This window comes from Carcharhinus amblyrhynchos, chromosome 12, assembly GCF_965287045.1.
Source record: "Carcharhinus amblyrhynchos chromosome 12, sCarAmb.v2.hapA, whole genome shotgun sequence".
NCBI lineage: Eukaryota > Metazoa > Chordata > Chondrichthyes > Carcharhiniformes > Carcharhinidae > Carcharhinus > Carcharhinus amblyrhynchos.
In genome coordinates this window covers 23,770,518-23,790,077 of record NC_137335.1, presented here as the reverse complement: position 1 = coordinate 23,790,077, position 19,560 = coordinate 23,770,518, and the positions used below count along the sequence as shown (strand labels likewise).

The 19,560-nt window shown below is 41.4% G+C and overlaps 1 protein-coding gene across 1 annotated transcript in view; it reads right to left on the bottom strand.

Annotated features, from left to right (window-relative positions):
* Positions 1 to 19,560, bottom strand: part of prkn (parkin RBR E3 ubiquitin protein ligase) — a 1,024,997-nt gene that overhangs the window by 226,147 nt on the left and 779,290 nt on the right. The gene's annotated exons all lie outside the window — the stretch shown is intronic.

Genomic DNA, 19,560 nt, shown 5'->3' with positions numbered 1-19,560 from the left:
CCACTTAAAACCAGTCTGCATGTCTGAAAGCAAAGTTGCATTCCTGCTGCAACAGTTCATAAATAGGTTGGGAAGCAGGTTTGGGGCTCTTACACAGGTGACAGTGGCAAAGTAGTAATGTCACTAACCGAGGAATCCAGAGGCTCTGGGACATGGGTTCATAGCCCACCATAGCACCAGTCTGAATTTAAATTCAATTAACACATCTGGAATTGAAAGCGAGTGCCAGGAGTCTAGTACTGAGGTCCTGGATATAATCCCAGAAGTTTACCAAGGTCAGTGAATCTACCTTCAAATATCCCAGTAAAAGCACCATCAACCTGGCATGATGCTCAATGCATCAACGTCCCATCCCTCATTTATCAGCAATACCGAAGAACATAAACATAAGAACATAAGAAATAGGAGCAGGAGTAGGCCATCTAGCCCTTCGAGCCTGCCCCGCCATTCAATAAGATCATATCTGATCTGAAGTGGATCAGTTCCACTTTCCCGCTTTCTCCCCATAACCCTTAATTCCCTTGTCTATCAGAAATCTATCTACCCATGACTTAAATATATTCAATGAGGTAGCCGCCACCACTTCAATGGGTAGAGAATACCTAATAATTAGGATTCATATTTGACACTGATAAGCTCTGCCTCACCACTTACACCCACATACTGCCAACCAATCAGTTGTTTCACGTAGGATGGAATTCTCCATTTTCTTTCTAAGTGCGGTGAGTGGCTTTCCCACCTCCCGAATTCCATGCTTGGAGCCTAATTAATTAAGCATGAGTGAGCATTTCTCCAAATCAGCTGGTGAGTTGGGAGCTGATTCGTCCGCCTGCTGTTAGCTAGTGGGTTTGAAAGTCCAGGCGTTGTTTTTAAACATCAGTGCAACACATATCTCACCAGGCCACTTGTCTCGACAGGACTATGCAGGACATCAGGAATCCCTTGTTTGACAATGTTTAATGCAGCCTTGTTGGAATCCAGCTTCCCAGCCTTCTGTTCACCCCTGCCTTCCATTGTTCATCATCTTCATCCACTTCCTTGTCCCCCTACCAGCCATTGCGCCTACTTGCCCTTCCCCTGCTACCTTTACACAGCCCTCCTTCTACATTGCCTACCTCGTTAGCAACCTCACACCTCACCCTCCAGTTGAACTTCGGTCTGTTGTTATGGAGGCTGCGTGAATTCCACAGCGCAGTGTTCTGTCCAAACAGACAATAGTGTGTGAAATCAGAAGCAGAAGACCCCTGCACTCCTAAACCACAGGTGCAGTATTGATCCGAGTCAGCAAAATGGAAAGGTCCATGACTCCAGCAGCACAGTGCTGCCCATCAAGAGCAGCTCAGCATGGAAGTGGAAAGCATGAACAAGTTGCCCCTGCAGAGTGGCATCCAGTGCAACAGGAGTAGTGCAACACTATGGCGGGCAAGCTATGTGTATGTTGCATTCATTGCAAAGTCTCAAGCAAACTGCAGTTCGCCTTGTTACTCTTTTCAAATGGGCTTGAGGACTATGATTTCCCACTAATGTATGCAAGATTGGAAGATCTGGGGAGATTTCAGCAAGCAACTGTTTTAATAAGCTTTCATGCCACTAGTCAGCAGGAAGAATTTCAAACAGTTTTTACTGTTTTTGGCTTTTTGGCTCCCATTGGATTTTCCATTCCTGTATGCCACCAAACCCACCATGGACAGGATGAGAAAATTCTGCCCATAATCTTGGACAGTCTTCCCTCTCACTTGCAGGTTCAGAAATAATAGATCTTAGCAGCGGTTAACCGGTTAATCATGCAGATGCACTACATGATTGAGTGGCGTCACATCTCAAATCCTCTTATTCTTTGTTTAATGCACAAGCTGCAAATGGTGTAACCATGTACCTCTTGCGTTGCCCCCCACTCTGCCTCCCTCATCCTAACCTTCCCTTTGTGCATTTATATTTTCAGTTATCTAATAACTGCAGCCTGGTCAGCCAGTGGTGCCTGAGGAGAAAGATCCAGAGGAAGAGTGGACCTCTGAGGAAGAAACACGGCCAGTTGATCTGACACTAACAGCCACCAACTCAGGGACCACGAGGGTGCCAGTTCATTGGACAACAAGGTCATGGACAAGTTCTACTACAGAGGATTCAGATGCGGACTTTGATAGGGCAGAATATGGGGAAAAGGCTGATGGGAATGCACACAGAGAAGCTGAGTAGCCTGTTGTCACTGTCAAGGAGCATGGAGGAGCCTGGCTCCAACTTGGCACAGGGCTTCACACAGAATTTAGAGCTTATCCTTTCCATTATTGATGCAATGGGCAACTCCATGACAAAATTTGTGGACCCAACCACAATTTAACATCTGATGCCTAATGTCTTAGCTTCCATTGCAGCAAATGTGGAGATTTGCAACATCTAAGTTCTCCAATGGAAGCTCAGACTGAGGACATGACACACCTGTATTGTTGCCCTCCAAATATGGTGAAGTGGTCAACAGTGGCTCCCCTGTCATTTTACTTCTCAACCACTTCTGGTGGCATCAGAACCATAGGACAACAGTTTTAAATGTGAAAATTAAATCATATAATAGTTAAATCAGGAATATCTTTTCACATAAATGCTACTGGAAATTTGGAATTCACATCTTCAAAAAAGCTGTGGATGCTTGGTCAATTGAAATTTTCAAAACTAAGACATGGATTTTTGTTGAGTAAGAGAATCAAGAAGAGATTTGGGGAAAAATGTAGAAATGAAGTTCAGATCAGAGGGCTGTTTTCCAAACTGGAGGCCTGAGACCAGCAGTGTGCTTCAGGGATCAATGCTGGGTCCATTGTTATTTATATTAACGATTTGGATGAGAATTTAGGAGGCATGGTTAGTAAGTTTGCAGATGACACCAAGACTGGTGGCATAGTGGATAGTGAAGAAGGTTATCTAGGATTGCAACGGGATCTTGATCAATTGGGCCAGTGGGTTAACAAATGGCAGATGGAGTTTAATTTAGATAAATGCAAAGTGATGCATTTTGATAGATTGAACCAGGGCAAGACTTACTTAGTTAATGGTAGAGTGTTGGGGAGAGTTATAGAACGAAGAGATTGAGGGGTAAAGGTCCGTAGCTCCTTGAAAGTGGAGTCACAGGTGAATAGGGTGGTGAAGAAGGCATTCAGCATGCTCAGTTTCATTGGTCAGAATATTGAATGCAGAAGTTGAGATGTCTTATTGAACTTGTACAAAACATTGGTAAGGCCACACTTGGAATACTGTGTACCATTCTGGTCACCCTATTATAGAAAGGATATAATTAAACAAGAAAGGGTACAGAAAAGATTTGCTAGGATGCTGCCAGGACTTGATGGTTTGAGTTATGAGACAAGGCTGGATAGATTGGGATTATTTTCTCTGGAGCGTAGGACACTTAGGGATGATGTTGTAGAGGCCTATAAAATAATGAAGGGCATAGATAGATAGATAGTCAACATCTTTCCCAAAGGTAGGGGAGTCTAAAACTAGAGGGCAGAGGTTTAAGGTGAGAGTGGAGAGATAAAAAGGGTCCAGAGGGGCAAATTTTTTCACACAGAGGATGGTGAGTATCAGGAATGAACTGCCAGAGGTAGTAATAGAGATGGGTACAACTTCACCTTTTAAAAAGCATTTAGATAGTTACATGGATAAGATTGGTAGAGAGAGATATGGGCCAAATGAAGGTAATTGTGACTAGATTAATAGTAAAAACTGGGCAGTTTGAACAAGTTGGGCCGAAGGGCCTGATTCCATGCTGTAAACCTCTATAGCTATGATCTTTATTGATCAGAGGTCACCGATTTATGGTGCCTGGGACAAGAACCAGAGGCACCATGGAGAAAAATCTTTTTCCACAATGAGTGATTCTGGTTTGGAATGCACTGCCTAATACGATGATGGATACTGATTCAACAGTAGGTCTTAAAGGGAAATGGATAAATATTTTGAGAAAAATGCAGGGTGTGAGAAAAAAAAGGGGAGTGGGATGAATTGGATTGTTCTTTGAAAAACCAGTGCAGACTCAATGGGCTGAAACACCATCCTATGAGCCTATGATCTAATTAAATTATGCAATATATTTCAGGGGCTGAATAGTCAATTCCTGTTCCAAATTCCCACCTTCCTACTTGCATTGTATCTTGACAGAGGCCACAGAATGTGGTTGATGATCTGCCCTCATCTTTATCTTTGCTCATTAATAATGGTGAGTCGTGAACTTGCCATTATTTTTCCAGGGACATTTGGGCTAATGAGGTTTGATGGCCTGTCAATCTTTTTCTAAAATTATTTAGAGTGAGATTTTGGCTCTGAATCCTTCCAAACTCAAGAATCCTGGTAAGGATTTAAAAATACCCATCAAAGAAAGAACAATTACATCAATAGAAAGCTCTCATAGAATCACTTAGAAATATACTCAGTCCACTTGTGTTTGAGACTCTCGAATATGTGCTGCATCTGTGAGTTCAGGGATGGTGATTTTTGCATTTCAGCTATTTCTGTCCATCTCATCCATTTCAGGTAAGTTTTACTTGTCCAGATAAGCTTGGTTGGAGTACAGAGCAATTTCTTACTTGGCTGCATTCCAGCATAAATTCTGGAGCAGAATTATTCGGTTCTTCAGTTGGACCGTTTTGTATCTGCAGTAACTCTAACATGGAGATTTTTAAAAATTTTGCCTGCAATTTGAGAGGTTATTAAGTCACCGCTAGCTTTCAAAGTCTCGTTCAACACTTGGTCACTTGAACGGAGCCTTTAATTTCCTTGCCTTTTCCTTTAACTCATATGCCTAACTTTCTGTCGGCTATGAAACGAGATGTGATCTGCTCTCTAGAAATAAGCCTTGGCGCTCTTTCATCTAAATGTCAGTACAGTGTAAAAAATTTATGCAATACCGAAAGCTGGGTGTCTAGCAAATGATACAGTCTTCATTTCTTCTTTTTCAAACAAAAAGCACTTCAGTGCAACAGTTCTGCTGTGACTGACCTGTGATCAGAAAGAATGCATTTGATTGCACATTCTACTCATATTATTTACACTGAAAGAGAAAAGATTTAAAAAATCGCTAGTGACAACTATGCAGATGGGAAAAGAAAGTAAAATTCAAGTTTCTGATGCTCATCCTGCTGTAGACTTCCAGCATTCCCAATTGTTCGCATGGAATATGTGACATTGAGGTCCCTTGATGTGAATGATTCACTTTTGCAGATGTTTCATGCATAGCTGTACACTGTCAGTTAATTCTAAATCCAGGAACAAAAATCTGCTAGTTTTATAATCCATGAAATGAATTTTGATTTTTTTTTGAAGAAACAAGGGATGAGATTTTCTGGCTGTTCATGCCAGCAGGACCCTTTGATCCCGCAAATGGCATGCTGTCACCATGGGCTTCCTGACAATGGAGGTTGGATTCAATGGAAAATCCCATTGACTGGACCATAAGATCCTGCCACCAACCAATGGCAGGCCACCACCCACCACCGATGAACACACCACAGGATGGGGGCAGAAAATTCTGCCCAATATACTTGATATGGAATCTGGAATTTGATACCAGATGGCCTGGCTGAGATTTTTTTCTATACTCATTCATGGGTTATAGGTGTCACTGGCTGGGCCAGCCCATTCCTAGTTATCCTTGAGAAGGTGGTGGGTGAGCTCTTTTTTTGAACTTCTGCAGCCCCAGTGGTGTAGATTCATCCACAGTACTGTAAGGGAGAGAGTTTCAGGATTTTGCCCAGTGACACTGAAGAACAGCGATATATTGTTTCCAAGTCAGGATGGTGAGTGCCTTGGAGGGGAACTTCCAGATGGCGGTGTTCCCATATATCTGTTGTCCTTGTCCTTCTAAATGGTAATAGTCTTGGGTTTGGAAAAAGATTTTTAAGGTGCCTTAGGGAGTTCCTGCTGCTATTGTATGTCAATGGCAGAGCGAGTGAATGTTTATGGTGCCATCAATGGGCTGCTTTGTTCTCAATGGTGTTAAACTTGTTGAGTGTTGTTGGAGCTGCATTCATCCAAGCAAGTGGAGAGTATTCCATCACCCTTGTGACTTGCGCCTTCTAAATGGTGAACAGGCTTGGGGGGGAAGTATCAGGAAGTGAGTTACTGGCTACAACATTCTTACCCTCTGACCCTCCTCTGTAGCCATATTATTTATATGGCTAATCTAGTTCAGTCTCTGATCAACAGTAACTCCCAGAGGTGAACAGTATTTTAGGGAAAGCCAACTAAGTACATGACCGAGAACTGTTATATATTTGTCCCTTTTGGCTCACCACAGAGCCCAGCTGTAGAATGAACGCAAGGAAATAATGCAATGCCATTTGGAGTGGGAAACAAAGAAGTAGCAGGCGAGAGAGAACACACCGCAATAAAGTTACTTTCATTTATTGAATATTCCCGAGTGGCAGTCTCCAAATGCACAATAAAACTAGTGACGAAGATAATGGATGTGCCCTTGTTAAACTACTCAGAAGAAGACACTTAAGCGAAGAAAAGTCAAAATGGTAAACTTCTCGTATGTTCATGCTGCATCAGTATTTATGGAGAAACTCAGTTGGCTAGTGTAGATGTGAGTAAAAGATATCCTGAAAACAAATTCTAGAGCTGCTCTAAGAAATGACAGACTGACGGTCAAATTGGTGCCTTATGTAAATAAGAAAAATGGAAACATGGTTGCAAAATATGCATACAGGAAACCTCCATGAATAAAAATGGTGGGAGTTTACGGCATTGTTAGCATTTTTGATGAGGATGTGGAGAAGAGGAGCTCCTGTATTGAGCGCTTTGATTACTTTTCGTTGGCAAACAAAACAGATGAAGATATTATGCTGTCCACTTTTCTAAGCATGATGTGACATAAAACTTCAATCTCCTCCATCTTGTGTAACTTGATAGGCTAGGCACTAAAATATACAACCAAACTGATAAATTTATCATGCACATTTTTCACCTAAACCCTTGGTGATTGCAGAGCATTTTACATTCCATAAAAGAAACCAAGAGATGGGGGAGTCAATCGCACAATTTGTTGCAGTGCTTAAAAGACTTGCAGAATATTGTTCTTAATGACACCATTCGTGACAGACTTGCTAAATTGTCCCTTAGTGTCAGGGGGATTAGCAAGGTAAATACATGGGGTCACAGGGATAGGGCCTGAGTGGGACTGTTGTCAGTGCAGGCTTGACGGGCCGAATGGACTCCTTCAGCACAGTAGGGCTTCTATGATTCTATGGCTTCCACCATATGTTACGAAGCCAAATATGAAGACTGACTTCGAATGACTTATGAAGACTAGAGATTTGGAATCTGTCAGTGTCAGCAAATGAGCGATGCCCATTGTTCCTGTCATCAAGAAAGATGGCTCTGCGAAGATTTATGGAGACTGAAGGGTCACCATAAATCCAGTGTTATGTATTGATCAGTACTTATTATCTTACATTTAGGACCTGTTGGCGGGACGCCAAAATTTCAGCAAAATTGTCCTGAGTCAGGTCTACTTGTAGATGAATCTGGACAAGAAGTCATAGGAATTTCGGACAATCATGACACACGGGGGCTTGTTCCAGTTTGACATTACATCTGCTCCTGCATTGTTTCAAAGGGCAATAGGTCCTCTCCTGAGCAGACTGAGTGGTATCCAGAATTATCTGGACAACATTCTAGTTAGTGGAAGAGATAAAAGAGGAACATCTTTGAAACTTGGAGACCACTCTCCAGAGTTTGGAAGACTATGGTCTGTGAGTCCATAGGGACAAGTGTGAGTTCTTGCAATCATCTGTTGAGTCCCTGGGACATGTGATTGACACCACCAGGCCTTCACTAAACTCCTTCTAAGGTTAAGACTTTCAGAGATGCCTGCACCTCAGAATATAAGCTAGTTACGCTCCTTCCTGGGATCGTTGAACTATAATGGAAGATTTGTCCCAAATCTGGCAACAATTCTGAAACCATTACACAACCTCTTGTGCCAGAACAAGATGTAGAAGTGGTCATACCAATGCATTAATGCCTTTGTAGCCAGTGGACTATTGTTTAACACAAAAATGGCCAAGCAAAGATAAGGACATGACTATGGCCTGATGGGAAATATGGCTAACCTCAGGATAAGAGGTTTTAAACTCCAAGCTGTGTGTGTGTAGCTGCAAAAAGAAATGATCTTTATTTACCTGTGGCAAATGGCTTTGATTTTACGATGGGCATTAAAGTCAGCAGGATACTGAACGACGGTGTTTTCAAGAGGGAAGCTGTAACGATACATCCATGACAATTAAGTTATTCTAATTGATCAAATGGAACCAAGAGTTTGATTTTTAAGTGTTAAACAAGCTTAGGACACTACCCTAAGGTCAGGCGCTGCAATAAATCCATTTGGATGACATGCCTATGGTCAGTGCTCACATCTGAAAGTGCATGTGTTTTAATCTGTCTCAAGGAATAAATACTGGGGTTTTGTAAAGAGAAGAGAAGTGAAGAACCATAGAACAGGAGAAAGGAACCTCAAATTGTAAGCTTGTTGAAGTCTGGTTCATCTCTATACCTGGCCAGCATGAGTGGATAAAGACACCCTGTATAGGTCCATTAGCTAAGTATAAATAGTTAAAATCTATGTTTGTATATTTGTTATTGCAGACTAATAGGGGAATAGAAGCATTTAACTGTGATAATAGCATGAGAATTTTGTAGCAGTCATAAGTATTTAAAGTTTTGTTACGTTTTGCTAATAAAGATGTGATTTAATTTAAAGATAAAGTTTTTGTGACATCAATTAACTGGAGCAAGGGTCTCAGTTAATAGCTTCATATGGGCCAAAGAAGTATTACTTAAGTCTGAAGCCCTCATGCATCTCCTTATGGTGTAGGAGCAGTGATCTCCCACATCATGCCATCGGGTGAAGAAAGACCCAATGCCTTCGCTTCTCGAACCTTAAGCAAAGCAGAGAGCAACTATGCTGAGAATGAACAGGAAGCACTGAGAATCATCTTCGACATCAAGAAATTCCAGCAGTTCCTGTGTGGGAGCAAGTTTACATTGCTCACAGACCATTGCCCACTCACTACCGTTTCTGGACCACATGCAGGAAATCTATTATTTGCTGCAAGTAGGATGCAAGGTGGGCATTTCTCCTATCTGCACATAGCTACACTATTAAATACTGCCAATCTAATTTACACTGTAATGCAGATGGACTTTCAAGATTGCCACTACCTGTCAGTTCTTCAGATTGCTCGAAAGGGAATATTTTCTACTTTAAACAAGTAGACAACACATCAGTCACTTCTCTGCAAGTGAGAACACACACTCAGGATGTCTGCGCTCTCAGAAATGATGGACGTGACTTTAAAAGAGTTTAGGACTAACAGTTAGCCTGAAACCTACTACTCCAGGAGAATGAAACTGCCAGTTCTGTCGGGCTGTCTTCGTGGAGGCTCAGGGTGATTATTCGACCACCATTGAGGAAACACAGGTTAAAGGAGCTAAGACACAGGTTAATGAAGATCACTGCAGACTCGTATGCAAGAAGGAAATAGCAAGGAGTTATTTCTGGTGGCCTGGACCTGGTGCTGAGATCGAAGGAAACCTAAAACATGTTCCTCCTGTGCAAAGATAAGAAATCAGACACCTTTAGCACGCTTGCATCTATGAAAGTGGCCTGAAGAGGCTTGGCGATATGTACGTGTGGATTTTGCAGGACTTTTCAAAGGATACTTGTTTTTAGTAACTGTTGACACTCACACCAATTGGCCAGAGGTCACTGTGATCACAACTAGTCATCTGAGAAGACCATCAAGAAGTTGTGAGAACTGTTTAGTCACTTTGGATTTCTAGTGAGCAACAACTGACCTCAATTTGTCTTGCAGGAATTTGAGAACTCCCTACAAGAAAACAGCATTCAACATACATTGTTCCATATCACCATGCCACTAATGGATTAGCAGTACACTTCATCCAAATCAGGAATCATGAAGCATGCTTTGAAAACAACCAAAGAACAAGGTTCATTTCTCCAATGCCTCAACAAATTCTTATTGGTCTATTGGAAGGTAATACCTGATAGGTGATGGGTATGGATTCAACATCAGCCTTCAAATGGAAATTAGATAAATAATTGAAAGAGAAGCAATTGCAAGAAAAAACTGGATTGTTCACCAGAAGAGCTGGCACAGACTTGATGTGTTGAACACCTATATGCCCTCTGTAGTATTTATGAAAATCCATCTGCTAAAGTAGTAGGTCACGAAAATCTGAGTCAAAACTCTTTGGGTACTAGATTCAGTAGTATAAACACACGTTAGAACATGCACCCAATTTAAACAAGTAGTAATGTAAAAACAAGGAGATTACTTGCAAATAGTCTGCAAGACATAAAGAGAGGAGAGTACCTAAACAGCCAAAAAGTCACTGACAAAACTTCCCATGAAAGGCAAAATCAATAAAGCTCCAAGGTAAAATGGTGGAATAGATGAGACCTAAGCTGATGGGTAAGGAACTTACCCACAGGATTAATGTGGCAAATATGGAGGGGTGGGAGGATGGTGTTAGGTAGGAGGATGGATGTGCAGAGTTTCTGAGACAATACTTAGTAAAATACCAGCAACATCTGAGATCAAAAGTGGGTGGTGGGGCCTGGCAGGCAGGGGCAGTGATGCGAACACAATGTTTTCTGGCTCAAATAATTAATGGATGGTACATAGAGGAGCTGGGCATTTAGGTGATGTGGATGGTAGGGTGCAAGGGGTTTGTGTTCTGGTTCAGCCAATGCTGGCATCATCATTAAAAGGCAAACAGTGCCCTTGTACATGCAGCAGCCCAGAGATTATAGTGAGGGTGCCCTGGTAGCAGCATAAATCGATGACCTGGTTGCAGACAGATAAAGGGTCACTCCATGATCCACTTATGTATTTACATCTCTCTGGAAGTGCTCCACCAGGTAGTAAGAGAATGGAGGGAAGGCTAGTTCCCTCAAGATGGGAGGAGGTGACTGGATCATTGAACCCAGCAGGCCGGGATGGAAGTAGCAGAGGAAGTCAACAGCCAAGGGGTTGTCCCACAAATCTGGAAGCAGCTCCCAAAGATAGTCAATGACATAGAATCATAGAATACTACAGTGCAGAAGGAGGTCATTCAGCCCATAATCCCACCCACTCCCTATCCCTATCCCCATAATCCTATGCATTTACCCTTGTTAATGACTCGGGGCGATTTAGCATGGCCAATCCACCTACCCCACACATCTTTGGACTGTTGGGGGAAACCAGAGCACCCGGAGGAAACCCATGCAGACATGGGAGAATGTGCAAACTCCACACAGACAGTGACCCAAGCTGGGATTCGAACCAGGATCTCTGGCTAAGTGAGGCAGCAGTGTTAACCACTGTGCCACTGTGCCGCCCATGATGCATTCTGGCAAGGTTAGTGCAATGTGTAGTATTAAGCTGTGACTAAAGATGAATTTGTGATTGGAGAAGACCGTGCCCACCTAGATAGTGGACGTGACCTGACATCAGCATTGGCTGTAAGATGCATGTTCGTCTCACTGTGAAGAACACTAGTCAGGAAGAGATGCCATCTGCACAGCTAATATTGACTGACTGCATGCAGGAGTCTTCCTGTGGCACCAGGATGGTCAGCTAAGTTGCTGATACCATAAATGTTGTATGTGTCTTTGATGGGTGAGTAACAACAGAAATTTATATACTTGCAGGAGAAGATCAGGAACTGGAGGTTGAATGGACCACACAACAAATCCTTTGGTGAGTTCAAAATATAAAGGTTGGAACTTTCTGGCTGTTCATGCCGGTGGATCCCCCCATCCTGCCGATGGCACACCCCTGACATGGGTTTAATATCAGATGGGGTTGGGGTTATTCATTAGCTTGAATAGACTGATGTTGGGATAAATTGCTCTTTTTCTGGTTGGCAAGCTGTAACTAGTGGGATGCCACAGGATTCAACCCTTGGGCCTCAACAATTTACAATCCATATTAATGATCTGGACACAGAGATAGAGGGTAATTTAGCCAAATTTGCAGATGATACTAACATAAGTGAGATAGTAAGTTGCAATGAAGAAATAAGAAATTTGCAAATGGATATAGGTAAGTTAGGTGAGTTAGCCAAAATGTGGCAGATGGAGTTTAGTGTGGATAAGTATCCATTTTGGTTGGAAAAATGGAAAGACAACTTATTATCTAAATAAAGAGAGACTTTGGGGTGCTTCAGTGCAGAAAGATCTGGATGTCCTCATGCATGAGTCTCAGAAAGCTGGTAGGCAGGTACAGCAAGGAATAAGGAAAGCAAATGGAATTTTGGCATTTATAGCTAAGTGAATTGAATATAAAAATAAGGAAGAGTTTCTGCAACTATGCAAGGCATTGGTGAGACTGCACCTGAAGTAAAGTGTACAATTTTGATCCCCTATTTGAGGAAGGATGTAGTGGCATTAGAAGCAGTTCAGATAAGGTTCACTAGATTGATTCCAGAGATGAGGGGTTTGTCTTATGAAGAGAGATTTAGAAGTTTAGGCTTATACTCTCTACAGTTTAGAAAAATTGAGGAGATCAGATTGAGGAATATAAGATGACAAAGGATATTGACAGAGTGGATGCTTCCTTTAGTGGGGCAATCTAGAACAAGGGGTCTTAGTTTTAGGATAAGGGCAGGAAATTGGAGTTGAAACCAAGACAAAATCAACCATGGTTTTATTGAATGGTGGAGCAAGCTCGAGGGGCTAAAATGCCTACTCATGCTCCTAGTTCTTATGTTTCCAGGCGACATACCAGCAATGCTCAGTTTCAGGTACATTACATGCCCCTGGAGTCATCAACAAAGTGTAGATTCTGGACCTGCAGTATGAGGTGTGTGAACAGTAGCCAGAGCTTTGAGAGGCCATGTGCATCCAAGGACACAAATGATGAAGGAATCCATCCAAGCCTTGAAAAGAGCCATGTTAATAAAGAGCTATTCAGGATACCACAGTAAATGCTGGAGGTGAATGTCGATCTGTATGCCATTCCCCCCTCCATGAGCTCTGTGAGCAATGACAAGACGGTGATGGAATGATGCTATTTCCGGGTCCTTGGACTTCTCAGGTGATGAGAGAGGGTCAAGTCTGACTGAAAGAACAGGGAAATGGCTCTCTGCATCACCAGGGGTTCCTCTTAGGATGCTCCTAGTGTGGATGGCAGCTCCTTGTCCCCTCTGAGGTCACAGAGACAGAGGCAGTTCCTACACTCGTGTAGCAGGCCTTCAATATGTTTGGGTCTGCAACTAAAGGATGACCACTATGCAAAATTGAAAGCCACAGAGCATAAATGTCAGCAGCCTGCTAACTTCAGCTGACAGTGCTGTGGGAATACTACCTAGGCCCATCTGCCAGAACATGAAAAAGTCCATCTAACTTCAGTTGGGTTTCACAGTGTTATATTTTGTTATTAGAAATTATTTTGTTATGTATTTATTTTAAATGAATTTTGAAAAATTGCATCATTAAAATAATGCTTTATTTGTTTTGCATACTACTGGGTGTCTAACAGTTTGCTAGCTCCTGCACCGGTCGGATGGGAGGACCACACTGGATGGGGTCATGCATTTCCCATGCCATTGCCTCATGTAGTGATGGGTTTATGGAGATGGTAAGGACATTCAAACAAACAGCAACAGGGCTGCAAAATTTAGCATATAATGGATTTATGGGTACTGTAATTAAGGCTCACATGAAGTTGTATCAGCCAGCTACAAGCCTCCCTTGCATGTATCCTATTGCACTTACCTATTGCCCCTTGGGGTCTTCATCCTTTTGCGCATGGTCATCATTCCCCCCACCACCCCTCCCCCTCACTCCTTATTCTCATAAGGAGAAGTCTCACTCTAGAACATCCTCATTACTCAAAGCTCCTGTCCAATGTAGAACAAGGTTGTGCTGGCCACAGAATAGCACAACAAAAGTGAAACCCTTGCTGGGATGTATAGTCAGGCAGCACCAGATCTGTTCAAGCATCTTCAGAAGGCCTAGAGCATGCTTAATGCATATTTAAGTGCTATGGCAGCTATTGAATCTCTCCTCCGTCTTGGTGCTTGGATTCTGCACAGAGGCATAAATTCTTGTGAAAGGTGGATTTCAAAAATTGTGGAAAGGTGGTCTGTTTAAGTACCATGTTCAATTCCCAGCCCTTTAAAATAAAAAATCTGCAGCTTTCAGACATCCACTCCTGGTTGACATTGATTTACAGCTTATTTGATGTCTCTCAGAAGTACATTAGTTTTGTTTTTTCCCAATTTCAGTAGAATCCTTTGTTTAGATTTGTAGGTTTATTATTGTAGCTGAGTCCACTATGGATGCTTGGCTGAGTTTTGTAAGGTCCAAAACAACTTATCTCATCCAGGGCCTGTGTTCACATCTTGATTGACAGTTTAAAGGGGTCATTAAAGGATTATCTGTCTTTGATGTGATAAGTGAAATAGATGCTTATTTATTATTACCACAGATTGGCCACTTGAGGATGCTTAATATTATTTTGAATAGGTTTTATGAATTAGATTTTTTTCAGTGTTAAGTTTATTGGATTGAGGGCTCTATTATAGAGTCAGAGAAGTTTACAGCATGGAAACAGGCCCTTTGCCTTTTTTTTTAAATCCCTAAACTAATCCCAACTGCCCGCATTTGCCCCATATCCCTCTATACCCATTGTACCCACGTAACTATCTAAATGCTTTTTAAAAGATAAAATTGTACCCACCTCTACCACTACCTCTGGCAGCTTGTTCCAGACACTCACTACCTTCTGTGTGAAAAATTGCTCTTCTGGACACTTCTGTTTTGTTTCTCTCCCACAACTTCTTTTCACACTCTGTGTGAAAAAATTGTCCCTCTGGACACTTTGAGAGTTCGATTAGATGATTAGAAGTTCATTTTATTCATGTGCATTTCAAAAATGGCTCATGAGGCCTGCCCAATATGGATATTAGGCAAATTAGTGTGATGGAGACATTGGGGGCATAGAGGGGCATTACGGGTATAGGGGCATGGGGAGTATGAGGGGGCATGGGAGATATCAGGGAGCATGGATGAGGCAGGGAAGGCATGAAATGGGTGGAAGCATGAGGGAGTGAGTGTCAGAGGGCCTAACAACCTGCTACACCAGTAGGCTGAAGTCTCAGAAAACTGAGATCTTTGAACCAGCCTCCTTCAGTATTTGCACTCCTTTGTAACTGCCTCTAAAAGCAATGGACTTGACTCCATTCTACTGCCTCCCGGCCAAGAACAAAAATATGACAGGCAGTAGTCCTTCTAAAGGAGAAGCGTCTGCTAAGTTAGCCTGTTTCCCGACTTGATCTTCCTGCATCCTCCTGGAAAATGTAATCCATTATGTCTATTGCTTTATCCTTGTCTATTACTTCTTTAAATGATTCAATAAATCTCTTTTGAAATCCATGTGGATTATTTTTATTACGTTTTTGGTTTCTAGATTTACTCTATTGAATTTTTGAGTAAAAATATCTTTCTTTAAACCACAATAAGGTAGCTATTGTATCATTCCCTGGATTTGTTCTATCTCCTTTTGAAATATAGAGACAACATTAGCTGTCTATCAGTCCTTATTCCCTTTACTAATTAATTGTTTTTCATGTGCAATAATGCCTCTGCTTTCTCTCCCACAACTTCTTTTAATATACAGTGATGCAATTTATCCGGACCAAGATTTTATCCAGTCTAAGTTTGATTAATTTATCAATTATCTCCTCCATTCAATCTTAAATATCTTTTTATTTGTTTTAATCTCTTCTTAAATGATATGCTGACTATGTTACTTTCTTGGTACATTTTGAGGCAAAGTAGCTATTCAATAAATCTACTATTTTGCTGTTGCTACCTGTGTTTATCCCATACAATATTTGCTGACCTATCCTTGTTCAGGTTTCCCTTTTGTTAGTTATGTGTCCATCAAATGCTAAATTGTTTCTTTTCATATTCCTTGCTAATTTAATTTATTAGTTCTTTCTGCTTTCTTGATTTATTTACTTATTTCATAATCTCTTCTTATTCCCTTTTGTCATCCTCTCCTTTGTGGTCTATGTATCTGGTGTATGCATTTTTTCTTATTCATTCATTGGTGTTTCATTATTCGCTAGCTTGTTCTTGATTATTGGTGGAAATATTCCCCTAAGCTCTGCTGATCAGCTCAAGAAAGAGAGAAGTAGAGAGGCCAAGAGATTAATGGATTTATCAGAGTTTAGGACTATGGAGCTAGTAGTGTGGTCACCAATGATGGAGTGTTAAAATTTGGGAAATGCAAAAGGCCAGGCTTGGAGGAGTGCACAAAAATCATGAAGGCTGGCCAAGAGAGCATTGGAATAGTCAAAACACATTTTCAGATAAATTTTCTATTTATAAATTTTATTAATGTAATGTGTCATGCTCTGGGCTGTATATTGCTCACAGCAGCAGAAAACACAGTTTCCTTAGTGATTTGAAATGCCTTCTCCTGGAACATATTCCACAGTTATATATTGTCCTTGCTCAGCAAGTCTGTAATTGATTTAGTCATCTTTACGAGATTTGAAGAGAGTTCTCCTCATGCCAGTGTTCTTTGCTGACCTTCAAGAGATGGTTCCATCTCATTGATAGTTTGTACCTTTTCAAGGTAATCCCTTCCTGATTTATGCTGTGTCTCAATGATTTGATTTAGGTTTGTGAGAGTTCACACAGCATTTAAAGCAATCCTAACTTCCTCTGTCAACTTTTCAGCACTAGATTTCTATTATGCGCAGCCTGAGTTTTGTCATTAATCATAACATTATACACAGTGTACACTATCTAGCAGTTAACTGCAAACTCCTTTGGAAATGTTTTGGTGAAGTAATCTTGCAAATGGGAGCCTTGTGAAATAGGATTGAATAATATTGAATAAAGCATTCCAAAAACAACTTTCAGCAAAGACAACTTACATGAGCACACCTCACATACCGGGAGAAGTCTTGGGGAATTTTACAATAAGTATAAAAATGACATGTTGAAAGCGTAGGAGAACACATTGGGCATCTGAAGCCTGATGAACAGGAAGCTTTTGGAAAACAGGAAAGAAGTGGGAAGGTGAAGAGAATTGGGTACAGAATGAACAAGAGGTGAAGCGAAAGTAAGTGTTGCAGAAGTGGAGAATATTTGCAGGTTCCTAAGGGAATGGAGAGAGACCATAAAAAGATCTCAAAGTAAAGAAACAAACAAAAAACAAGACTTGAGACGAAGGGATAAAAGCAAAATACTGTGGGCGTTGGAGATCCAAAATAAAACCAGAAAGTACTTTTAAAACTCAGCTGGTCTGGCACCATCTGTGGAGAGAGAAACAGGATTAAGGTCCAATATAACTCTTCTTCAGAGTTCAGATATCTTTGTTTTATTTCATCTCAAAATGACTCCTGAGGTCTGCCCATTGTAGAAACTGGGTGAGTTAGCATGCTGTGGATAAGGGCAAAGGGTGGTGGGTGAGGAATGGACTGGCATTAAGTTGGCATGGGCTGATAAGGAGTCACGAGACATTGGTTGGCATGAGTTGTTATTATGTTGGTACAGATGTTATTAGGTGCCATGAGTTGGCATGAATGGGGCATGGGAAGTGGGTGGAGAGTGATGGGTATAAGGGAGAGGGCTGGAAGGCCTAATATTTAACAAAACAACTGATACAAAATCCCAAAGAACTGAGACATCCTTTAAACAGCCCACCTCAGCCCCCAGGGTTTCTCTGATCTATGTTTAGGGTCAGTGGGCCAGACTCCATCCTATCTAAAACCCTCCTTATCACCAAACTGTACACCCATCACACCACTGGAGTGAAAATTGTGCCTTTCAGGGCATCTTTTCCTGAGGTGGGTGAGCAAAGCCCATAGGTTTTCAGACTTATACTACTCAACTCTGAAGCAAAAATCTGGGCCATTGTGTCAAATTCTGGCCTCTACATTTTAGGAATGAAGTTAATGCCTTATGCCAATGCAGAGAAAATTCACATGATAACTGTCAAACATTTAGGACCATGATGAGGACACATTACTTCACCCAGAGGATTGTGAATTTTGGAATTGTATACACTGGAGGGTTGTGGATACTCTGTCATTGAGTATGTGTAGGCTGAGATAATTAAATCTTTTGATCTCATAAAGGATCAAGGGTATGGGGAGTGAGCAGGAAAGTGGATTTGATTACTGGTCATTCATAATTTAAATGAATGGTAGAGCAGGCTTAAGGGACAGTCTCGTGATAGATGGTACCAGGGATTTCAAGCTTTAGTTACATGATGGGAGGAGAGAAGCTGGGATGCTCTCCTTAGCCATGATGTGGAGATGTCAGCGTTGGACTGGGGTAAGCACAGTAAGAAGTCTCATAACACCAGATTAAAGTCCAACAGGTTTATTTGGTAGCACAAGCTTTCAGAGTTTCGCTCCTTCTCCACTCTCAACTGAAGAGGGAGCAAGACTCCGAAAGCTTGTGCTACCAAATAAACTTGTTGGACTTCAACCTGGTGTTGTGAGACTTCTTACTATGCTCTCCTTAGAAAAGAGAAAATTGATGCATTTATAATCATGAAGGGTTTAATACAACACATAAAGAAAAAGATTGTTTTCAGCAACAGACGGGTCAGGAGTACAGATTCAAGGGAATTTACAAAAGAACCAGAGGTGAGGTGTGACGAATTTTTGTTTTATGCTATGAGTTTTTACGATCTGGTTTGCATTCCTGAAAGATCAGTGGAAGCAGATTCAATAAAAACTTACAAAAGTTATACTTGATGGAGAAAAATTTGCATGGTTATGGGGGCACGACAGGCAAGGGACTAAACGTAAACTCTTTCAAAGGGCCGGCATAGGCATTATGGGTCAAATGGCTCTGTTTCTGTGATTTTCCTGCGCATAAATTGTCTGCCATGTTCCCTGTATTACATTAATATTGCAAAATATCTTAACGGCTGTAAAATATTTTGGAATGCCCTGAATTATGAACAGAGTAGAGAAATGTAAGACCTTCTTTCTTTTCATGAATACTTGTGTAGCAATAGTTGCTCTTCTAAGATTGTGTTAAGGTGCCTTGTCGGTTATAACACTCAAAAATATTACCTTGCGTTTAATTTGTGGTTGGCACTGACACAAGTGCAGCTCCACTATTTATACTAACAACTACAACATGCATTTTGGGCTAATATCAGCATCGCCATTGTAGGTAGTGGGTCTGTGCCAAGAATAAAAGTGATCCATTCATTCCACTGCACTGAATGCTCTCACTTCAAGAAAAAGAAAATCAGGAAACTATCAGGCTAGCTTTGAAACAAGGTGGACAGTGATGGTGGTCGTGGGAAGAACTCTGTGTGGCGACATCATTTCATGATAGTTGCCTTGATGAAGCACAAGCTCCTCACACATTGCTCCTCAGTGACATTGAAGTATCAGAAGTACTGTCTGAAAACATGCTATTGGTATGGTCCCCTGTGCAGAGCACTCTCCTTTTCTCCCAGCTGCTCCATTATTGGAATAGACTCAATAAAATACAATGACAAAACAGAACCAGCATCA